The sequence below is a fragment of the Sinocyclocheilus grahami genome, unplaced genomic scaffold, assembly GCF_001515645.1.
Source record: "Sinocyclocheilus grahami isolate Dianchi unplaced genomic scaffold, SAMN03320097.WGS_v1.1 scaffold310.1, whole genome shotgun sequence".
Lineage (NCBI taxonomy): Eukaryota > Metazoa > Chordata > Actinopteri > Cypriniformes > Cyprinidae > Sinocyclocheilus > Sinocyclocheilus grahami.
In genome coordinates, this window is record NW_015505489.1 from 1,226,402 (window position 1) to 1,235,979 (window position 9,578).

Genomic DNA, 9,578 nt, shown 5'->3' on the forward strand with positions numbered 1-9,578 from the left:
TGCCCCTGTTACTATAGTTAAACCATGGTAACCACAAATTAACCATGGTTTTGCTACACTAACCATAGTTTAACCATGGTATTTGTAGTAAAACTGTGATTATACAAATGGTAATCAATACGCCAAAAAAAAAAAACATGGTTACTACACTTTTACTACAATAAAACCATTGTTAATTTTCGTAAGGGTAAAATGATACTTATCTACTATGCCTAGTCCATTGTATCCAAATTCCCTGGATTATATAACAACATTAATCCGAACTAAGGAAAGACCTGAGTAATTAACTTACAATTCACTTACTCTTTTAAGCCAATTATTTAATTTAATTTAAAGAATTATGATGGCTGGCATGATGGATTATGATGACTGGATGCGACAAACTGACATATTATTTGGCAGAAATGATGTTGAATGGGTTATACCCTGAGGTTTACTACTTGGGGTTTAGGAGTTTGTTCAAATCCCTGATCTAAATATGAGCAATTGTAATGTTGAATAGTTTGTCTCAGCAAACACTGCTAAACATTAATTAATATATACTATAAATTTGTTAAAATGCTTACATTTTTGATGCTGTCAATATGTTTCTTGTTAGAATTCTCCTCAGCATTGAGCACTATTATTAGACAGTCTAGTGCAGGAGTACCCAATCCTGTTTCCAGCCCTGCTCCAACACACCTGTCTGTAATTATCAAGTTGTTACAATCACCAGCTGGAGTGCCCATGAACTCCAGGCACTCCATACCGTACCTTTGCCATTTACACCCCACACTCCATTTCCCAGGTTCCCTCTGCCTAGGAACTCATTATCTGTTGACACCTGTTCCAAATCAGGGGCACTATAAAGGTTGCACTCACACTCACACACATCGCTGAGTATTATTTAGCCTGTAATGTCTTTGTGTTTTCCGAGTTGCCTTGCCTTGTTTGTTCTTTGGACTGTTTACCTGGGGGTTTTTTTGTGATTGTTTGCTGCCTGCCATGACCATCACCTGTTTATGTATTATCCTTTTGCCTCTGTCTTGGATTACATTGTTTGCTGCCTGCACCAACTATTGCCTGTTTTGGATTTCTCTTTTGTTTCGCCCTGAATATTGTTGATTGCTGGTGTTTTGACCCTGCCTGTTCTGACTACGCTCCTGAATAAAGTCTGCAGATGGATCCTCAACTCCAACTCCAACATTACACAAGTATTCCTGGATATCTTAATTAACTGGTTTAGGTGTGCTTGATCCAGGGACAGGATTGGACACCCCAGGTCTAGCAGGTCCACATGTCTACATATGATAACCCTCTGTGGTCTCCCAGTGATCTATGGTCTAATGTGTATGGTGATTGCAGTTGTGGTTGAAGGTCTTTCATTGGAGGTCAGGAAACCAGACTTGGAGCTTTCTCTTGAAGTCAGCCTTCTCCTTTTCAGTGGGTTTAGGGGCAGATACTGGTCATCTCAAAATCATTAAGAGACAATTAATTAGGCATGGGCCGGTATGAGATTAATGGACCTTAAGCAAAAATATCACGGAATCACGGTATTGTTACAGCTCTAAAATGTGTGTGTGTGTGTGTGTTTTTTTTTAATGTCTAGGTAAAAAAATAGTTTTTCTACTGAACACATATTTTATTTTTGAGCAACATACAGAATATTAGGAACAGTAGAATTTGTTTATTTTTTCTTTGATTTGTTTCTTAAATGTTTGCTGAGTTGTGGGCTGTCCTGCAGCTTTTGATGTGGACGGTTGATTTGCTGCTAGAGCTACTGCTGCCCTAAAAAGAAGAAAAATAAAGACTGACATCTTTATTTAACCTAAATCTGTAATCACAGTTATTTAATTTTAGTTATATAGTCAAGTCAAGTCTGCTTTATTGTCAATTCTTCCACATGTACAGCACATACACACAGAGAATTGAAATTGCGTTACTCTCAGACCCTTGGTGCATACAGATAACACTACAGTAGAACATAAATACAGATAGATACAGATAAAATACAAAATACAACTATACAAATATGGTAAAATGTAAAAAATATATATATAAAGCACAAGGCATATGGCAGATAGAGTGCAAACCAGTAAAGTAAACAGCAGTGCAGATACGATTGTAGTGCAAAAAAAAAAGATTTGTAGTGCAAAAGAGTTTATTCAGACTGATTAAAGTGACAGTGTGTGTGTGTGTATTTGGGAGGGGGGAGTGGGAGAGTCCATCAGAGGGTCAGAGTTCAGAGGTGCCTCTGTAGAAGGTGCACATGATGGGGGCCGGGGCTCTGGCACTTCTCAGTTTGTGGAGGAAGTAGAGATGCTGCTGTGCTTTCTTGACCAGTGCTGCAGTGTTGTCAGTCCAGGAGAGATCATCTGTGATGTGCACACCCAGGAACTTGGTGCTGCTCACTAAATATGATATATTTCTTATCATATAATTTATATAATTTCATATGATTTAGTTTAATTTATAATTAAATTATAATTTCATACACATAATTTAACTTAATAATAACCCAATTTGAAGCAAAAACAGAATGTTCTGACTAACTTTGTGAAATTATACTACATGCCTGAACAAAACAAACAGCAGACGGACTGAATGAGACCAAAGTCCCTTTAAAGCAAGTCATGTCACTCGGCGGCCATCTTTGAAACGCCTCTCAGGCATGTAAGTGCAGCTTCTATCTCGTTGAATGGGGAAACATCAAATTCTCCAAAACTGTTCGTCAAGCTTACGATTAAATTTCATATTTGAAATCACCAATGAAATCTGACAACAACTGTCTCATAAATGTTGTTTCTTATGCTCCAATAGCATTAAAAAAAAGGCTTATTTTTCAGGCTAGACCAGTCTGTGCGCATATGCAGTCCTAAGCGTGCATCTCCAGAATATTGACTCTTTCTATAGCAACCAGGACTTCTAACGGCATCTGCAGTGACGCAATGACTTTACCTTTTATTTAGAAGGCAGAACTTATTCCGCCATCTTGCGCATTGCACTTTCTTTTTACGTAATAAACATCTATGTTTATTGTTGTTGTTGTTTTAATTTATTTATTTGTAATTTTGTGTCTTCTTTTTCTTGTCTTTTTTTCCCTTACAACTGTTTTTATATACCACCTGGCTACTGTTGTAAAACTTTGATAATGTTCAAAAAAAGTAAGTAATGTGCACAATCTTTGTACGTCTAAAGTCTTTTAAATAGTAAATCTAAATATAATGCTATAATCAGCATTTTCCAGATTTTTCATGTCAGCTATACTAGTAAAAATGTTGCAAAAGTTTTCTAAACAGTTCCACATTAATACTTATTTCATATGCAAAGATGTCACCCAATCATAACAGTGGGTATTTACAAGTCTTAAAAGAGACCTGCCAATTTAAACAATTGAAAGTAAGTTTTTACATTCCTCCGCAAACATGCGTGAATGCAGCGTTACAACAGCTGACTGATCAGATCACAGACAAAGAACAACAACACCTGGACTCTGTTATAATCATTCTCTGGGACTTTAAAGGGGTCATATGATGCGATTTCATGTTTCCCTTTATCTTTGGAGTGTTAAAAGCTGTTCGTGCATACAGAAGATCCGTAAAGTCTCAAACCCAAAGAGATATTCTTTATAAAAGTGAATGCTCAGCCACGCCTTCCTAAAACGCCTCGTTCAAATATATCTACGTCACTGTGTGGGAAGATTTGCATAACACCGCCCAAATGTATACGCAAATAAAGAAGGCGTAACTTTTATTCTCTCTGTAGTTTTCGGCTTGTTCAAGATGCATTGGCGCTGTGCAGACCGATCAGCATATGACATCAAAGTACCGTGAGAGCAATTCAAAAGTATAAAGAGTTGTCTGCTCTCCTATCGCTTTTGCGGGACTTTGATGTCATAAGCCGATCGGTCTGCGCACTGTGCACAGCGCCGATGCATCTCAACCAAGCCTATTGTTGCCACCACCATATCATGGAGACGCTGTGTATTTAGTTGCGAAAGCCAAACTACTTTGTTTGGTCTTCAAAAAGAGGACAACTAGAAATCAGTAAAGAAGGCGTAACTTTTATTCTCTCTGTAGTTTTCGGCTTGTTCAAGATGCATTGGCGCTGTGCAGACTGATCAGCATATGACATCAAAGTACCGTGAGAGCAATTCAAAAGTATAAAGAGTTGTCTGCTCTCCTATCGCTTTTGCGGGACTTTGATGTCATAAGCCGATCGGTCTGCGCACTGTGCACAGCGCCGATGCATCTCAAACAAGCCTATTGTTGCCACCACCATATCATGGAGACGCTGTGTATTTAGTTGCGAAAGCCAAACTACTTTGTTTGGTCTTCAAAAAGAGGACAACTAGAAATCAGTGGTTAAGTTTTATGTACAACACTGTTCCAGAACAGTTCAAACCAAATATTCGAGTGTGTGCAGCGCATTTTATGGAGGAAAGTTTCCTAAACCTGGAAAGGGGTGTAACATTTCCGTTACACACTTGAGGAAGTCAGCCAATCACAACTCACTAGATAGCCGGCCAATCAGAGCACACCACGCTTTTCAAACCGATGAGCTTTGTAAAAATCAACGCGTTTCAGAAAGGTGGGGCATAGAGGAGCAACAATAATGTACAGTAAGTGGAAAATAATGTGTTTTTGAACCTTAAACCGTGTAAACACATTGCATTACACCAAATAGACCAAATAATGTTTTTTTAGCAACGTCATATGACCCCTTTAATTAAGCAAACCTCACAAACTGCCAAAATTCAAACAACACATTACATACCTCACCAGAGACAAAAATATTTTGGACCACTGCTACACCACAATAAAGGATGCATATCGCTCCATCCCCAGAGCAGCTTTAGAACTCTCTGACCACTGCCTGGTTCATCTTCTTCCAACATACAGGCAAAAACTTAAATCTGCTAAGCCTGTCCTAAGAAGTGTAAAGAGATGGACCAGCGAAACAGAGCAGGCATTACAAGCCTGTTTCGACTACACTGATTGGAGTGTTTTTAAAGCTGCTACCACCAATTTGGATGAGCTCACAGAGACTGTAACATCATACATCAGTTTCTGTGAGGACATTTGCATTTCTACCAGGACTTATTTAACATACAACAATGACAAACCATGGTTAACAGTAAAACTCAGACAGCTTCGTCAGGCCAAAGAGGATGCCTACAGGAGTGAGGACAGAGTCTTGTACAATCAGGCCAGAAACACACTGAATAAGGAGATTAGAGTGGCTAAGAGGATCTACTCTAAAAAGTTGGAAAAACAGCCAACGCCCCTGCTTCAGTGTGGAAAGGCCTGAAAGACATTACAAACTACAAGACACCATCCCCCAGCACTGTGGAGAATCAACAACTTGCTGAAGACCTGAATGAGATTTACTGTAGATTCGAAACTCTTGGTCTCACACCCCACACCCACCCTGACCATCTCTCTACACAGCCATCAACACCTCCAGCAGCCCCCTCTCCCCCACACCTGCACTTCAGATCAGTGGAGATAATGTGCGTCAGGTCTTCAGAAAGCAGAAGAGAAGAAAAGCACCAGGCCCAGACGGTGTTACACCAGCCTGTCTGAAAACCTGTGCTGACCAGCTGGCCCACATATTTTCACAGATCTTCAACAGCTTCAACACTGGAGCTGTGCAAAGTCCCTGCCTTTTTCAAACACTTTAACATCATCCCCATCCCAAAGAAATGCAAAATTACAGGACTAAATGACTACAGACCTGTTGCTTTAACGTCTGTGGTCATGAAGTAATTTGAAAGACTGGTGTTGGCTTATCTGAAGGACATCATTGGACCCTTACTGGACCCCCTGTAGCTTGCTTACCGAGCAAACAGGTCAGTGGAGGATGCATTCAACATGGGACTGCACTACATCCTGCAATATCTGGAAAAATCAGGGACTTATGCAAGGATCTGTTCGTGGACTTCAGTTCGGCCTTCAACACTATCATCCCAACACTCCTCCAGACCAAACTAACCCAGCTCTCTGCTCCTAGCTCTGTCAATGGATCTGTCAATGGATCACCAGCTTTTGTACATATAGACAACAGCTAGTGAGAATTGGTAAATTCCCATCCAACAGTCACACCATCAGCATTGGCGCCCCCCAGGGTTGCGTTCTCTCCCCACTGCTCTTCTCCCTGTGCACCAACGACTGCAACTCTACTGACCCCTCTGTCATGCTCCTGATGCTTGTAGATGACACTTCAGTCATCGGCCTCATCCAGGACGGTGACGAGTCTGCTTATAGAAGCGAGGTTGAGCAGCTGGCTGTCTGGTGCATTCTTAACAACCTGGAGCTGAACACGCTCAAAGCAGTGGAGATGTTTGTGGACTTCAGGAGAAACCCCCCAGCACTCCCCCCACTCACCATCATGAACAGCACTGTAACAACAGTGGAGTCATTCAGATTCCTGGGCACTACCATCTCTCAGGACCTGAAGTGGACAATCGCATTGACTCCATTGTGAAAAGGCCCAGCAGAGGCTGTACTTCCTTCGCCAGCTGGGGAAGTTCAACCTGCCAAAGGAGCTGCTGAAACAGTTCTACTCCGCCATCATTGAATCCATCCTCTGCACTTCAGTACCTGTCTGGTTCAGCTCAGTTACCAAATCAGACCCTAGAAGATTGCAGCGGACAGTCTGGACTGCTGAGCGAATCACTGGCACAATGCTCCCCACTCTCCAAGAACTGTACTCATCCAGAGTGAGTAAAAGGGCAGGCAATATCACTCTGGACCCCTCACAACCAGCCCACTTCATCTTTGAACTGTTGCTGTTTGGCCGGCGCTAATTCATATATTGCACATCTGTACATACAATATTCGGTCTACTGTGTATTGTTTTTACATATTTAGTTTTACTCACTTGTTTTTATTATTTATTTATTTTTGTCACTTGTCAACATGTCTGTGCACTGGAAGCTTCTGTCATCAAGACAAATTCCTTGTGCGTGTAAGCACACTTGGCAATAAAGCTCTTTCTGATTCTGATTCTGATAGTTTCTTGAAGACAAGTAAACAAATACATCAAAAACAGAACCAAAGTCTGAGGAACTGCTTTAATTCTTTGCAGCATAGATTCAATAAGGTGCTGGAAACTTTCCTCAGAGACATGGCATGTTATTCTGCTGAAAGTAGCCATCACAAGATGACTGTGGTCATGTTTAAATGATGCTCAATTGGTACTAAGGGGCCCAAAGTGTGTCAAGAAAATATCCCCACACCATTACACCACCACCACCAGCCTGAACCGTTGATAAAAGGCAGGATGGATCCATGCTTTTAGAATCAGAATCAGAATCAGAATGAGCTTTATTGCCAGGTATGTTTACACATACGAGGAATTTGTTTTCGTGACAGAAGCTTCCACAGTGTAACAGAATGACAGTGACAGAACAAAAAACACAGATAATAAAAAATAGAACAAGTAAATAAGGAATAAAAATATATAAATTGACAGTTGTATGTGCATGTATATTACAATAAACAGTTGTATGTACAGGTACTGTATATTATGTGCAAATTTGAGGTCTTTAGACATGCAACCATTGGTGTAGAGGAAGAAGAGCAGTGGGGAGAGAACACAACTCTGAGGAGCTCCAGTGCTGGTTATAAGGGTGCTGGATGTGTATTTTCCCAGCCTCAATAGCTGCTGCCTGTCTGTCAGGAAGCTGTTGATCCACTGACAGATGGAGGTGGGCCCGGCGAGCTGAGTTAGTTTGGGGAGGAGGAGGTTTGGGATGATGGTGTTAAAGGCCGAGCTGAAGTCCACAAACAGGATTCTCACATAAGTCTCTGGTCTGTCTAGATGTTGCAGAACATAATGCTGTCCCATGTTTACTGCATCGTCCACAGACCTGTTTGTTCTGTAGGCAAACTGAAGAGGATCCAGCAAGGGTCCAGTGCTGTCCTTCAGGTGGGCCAGCACCAGTCTTTCAAAAGACTTCATGACCACAGACGTTAGAGCCACAGGTCTGTAGTCATTAAGTCCAGTAATTTTGGGTTTCTTTGGGACTTTGAAGCATGAAGAGCGTTTGAAGCATGAAGGGACTTCGCACAGCTCCAGTGATCTGTTGAAGATCTGTGTGAAGATGGGGGCCAGCTGGTCAGCACAGGATTTCAGACAGACTGGTGTAACACAATCTGGGCCTGGTGCTTTTTTCCTTTTCTGCTTCCGGAAGACCTGGCGCACCTCTTCTTCGCTGATCTGAATTGCAGGTGTGGGGGAGAGAGGGGTTGCTGGAGGTGTGAATGGTTGTGTGGAGAGGTGTTCAGGGCGGGTGTGGGGTGTTTTTTCAAACCTGCAGTAGAACTCGTTCAGATCGTCTGTCAGTTGATTCTCCACAGTGCTGGGGGATGGTGTCTTATAATTGAGTCGCTGGAAGTGAACTGAGTCCTTATTTTTTCAGAATAATTCCTCTTTGCCACTCTGATCTCCTTTTCCAGTGTGTATTTAGCCTGTTTATACAAGACATTATTCCACTTTCTGTGAGCATCTTCTTTGGCCTGATGGAGCAGTCTGAGTTTTGCAGTGAACCATGGTTTGTCATTGTTGTAAGTTAAGTGAGTCCTGGTAGGAATGCACAGGGTCATCTTTATGTTGGATATGTTGCAGCAGAAAAATTGAGACTCATCAGACCAGACCTTTTTCCAATCTTACTGTATATTGTCCAATTTTGGTAAGCCTGTGCAAATTGCAGCCTCGGTTTCCTGTTCTTAGCTGACAGGAGTGGCACCTAGCATGGTGTAATGCTGCTGTAGGTTCAAATCTGCTTCAAGGTTCAATGTGTTGTGCATTCAGAGTGCATTTCCTCTGACTTCTGGTATCAACAAGGCATTTTCATCCACAGAATTTCAAAGTCACTTAAATCAACTTTCTTCCCCATTCTTATGCTTGGTTTGAACTTCAGCTTCAGAACTTGATTATCTTGACCATGTCTACATGCTAGATGGATGAATGGATGCATGGATAGATAGATAGACAGAGCTCACAGGTCACGTTATTGTTTTAAAATCAGTTCCTATATTGAGAAAATGACTGAAATATTTCTGTGATGTATATATGTTATCTGTGACACAATTTTCAATGATTTACAATGTAAAAATCCAATGTTTATTGATAATTATTGTGACTATCAGCCTATTCAACTATTTAGTTGAAAAGTGGTTAGGTTTACGGCTAAGAGGCCTAAATTTATATTGTAAAAACTACACAAAGGATTTATAAATAAAACATTTCTAGATTCCAACCAAAATGTTCATCAAGTTTGAGGAGAAAATAGACCCAACTCTGTACAATCTTGCAAGAACAAAGTGTTTTGTATTTGTGTTCACAGTAACTTGCAGAGAGTTTCTATGGAAATCCTCTTCAGCCAGAGAACGTCATGTGAATATCATCACATAGTTAGTAAATAGCTGGTGCTCTTCAACACCAAGTGGCCTGTTGATCAGTCCACTGTGGTCTGAACACGAGCATCTACTCACTCCATGCAAATTTACAAGACAAGGGCCCTAAAGGTTTACTGTCAGCTCAAGATCAAACAATGAGGATTTCAGAAAAGTGAACTGGCATATTATAGACCC